Source organism: Mus pahari, chromosome 6 (genome assembly GCF_900095145.1).
Source record: "Mus pahari chromosome 6, PAHARI_EIJ_v1.1, whole genome shotgun sequence".
NCBI lineage: Eukaryota > Metazoa > Chordata > Mammalia > Rodentia > Muridae > Mus > Mus pahari.
Genome location: NC_034595.1, coordinates 52,253,496 through 52,254,749, shown reverse-complemented (window position 1 = coordinate 52,254,749; position 1,254 = coordinate 52,253,496). Strand labels below are relative to the sequence as shown.

Sequence of the window (1,254 nt, the reverse complement as noted above, 5' to 3'; positions counted from 1 at the left end):
GCCAGATAATTCTTAACAGGCTTGTTGAGGAGAGTGACTCTTCCTACAGGGCAGTAGCCATTGCTAAGGTACCCGTGCTCCCTACCCAGGTCCATACGAGAAACATGAATTAAGCTCAGTGGACCACAACAACTACAAAAACAAAATAATAAGACACAAAACATAGGAGACTAAGCCAGGTGCTCACATATTTAGTCCTGGCACTCAGGAAGCAGAGGAAGGTAGATCTCTGTGAGTTGAAGTCTGGCCTACAAAGTAAGTTCCTGGCCAGCGAGGGTTACATAGTGAAACTCTGTCTCAAGAAATGGACAAAACAGACAGACGGACAGACAGACAGCAAAACAAAAGACCAAGTTCATCAATTTTTTTCTTCTATTCAGAGGAGAGAGCAAACATGGTTCCCCAACTACCACAAATTATGTTTGAGTTTCCTGAATTTGGGGAACTGGAAGGCATCACTGCATCCTGGGTGCAATGGGTAAACCTCACCCAGGGAGAACTACCTTCATGATCATGATGCTAGCTAAGTACAAAGCCACGTTCAATCTTATACATGTGTTTGTGTTCATGTCATGTCTACCTGTTCCTTATGGCACAGATAAGATCAAAAGTCACTATAATTTCCTATACCCATGCCACATGCCAAGCACATATTATTTTAATTCTTTAGCAAAACCCGTACAAGAAAGGTATCATCCCGATTTAAACAGGTGAGGAAAAATTTGCAAACAGCCTTAAGGTGTTCACAGTATGGTGAGCAAGTTAAAACTTGAACACTTGCACTTCCAGTACAGGTACAGGCCCAATGCTTCCCTGTTTGATCCACCCAGATTTTTGACAGCTCTTTCCTCTTCCTGAGGCACATGGAAAAATCATTTAGTCTGCAGCTCACCTTTTATTAGTAAGCCACAAATCATTTCAAGAAGCACCTGAAGTTAAGGGTGGAGGTTGAATCTAAAAGCCCAAAACTTAAGTTTTATGATGTTCTTTTCTCCTCCACAGCATACCTTTCTCAGGACCCCTAAGACATCAAATAGGATCCAGCAGGGTTAGTGGCGTCAGGTAAGTGTCCAGTCCCTGTCAGCAGTAGTGTGAAGGTGTAGAATTCTGACCACACATGGCCTGGAGAGATTTTAGGAGGAAGTGCCAGAGTGGCTTGAGCTCAGGAGTGGAAGGATACAAACATTTAAAAGTATGCATTGGAGAATTTATTGAGGGGCTAGAGTGAAGTCACACAGATGGATTAAGAGCTGC

General features: G+C 43.0%; 1 pseudogene; it reads right to left on the bottom strand.

The window, feature by feature from the left end:
• Positions 1-377: 377 nt before the first annotated feature.
• LOC115064326 lies at positions 378-531 on the bottom strand (annotated as a pseudogene).
• Positions 532-1,254: the final 723 nt, after the last annotated feature.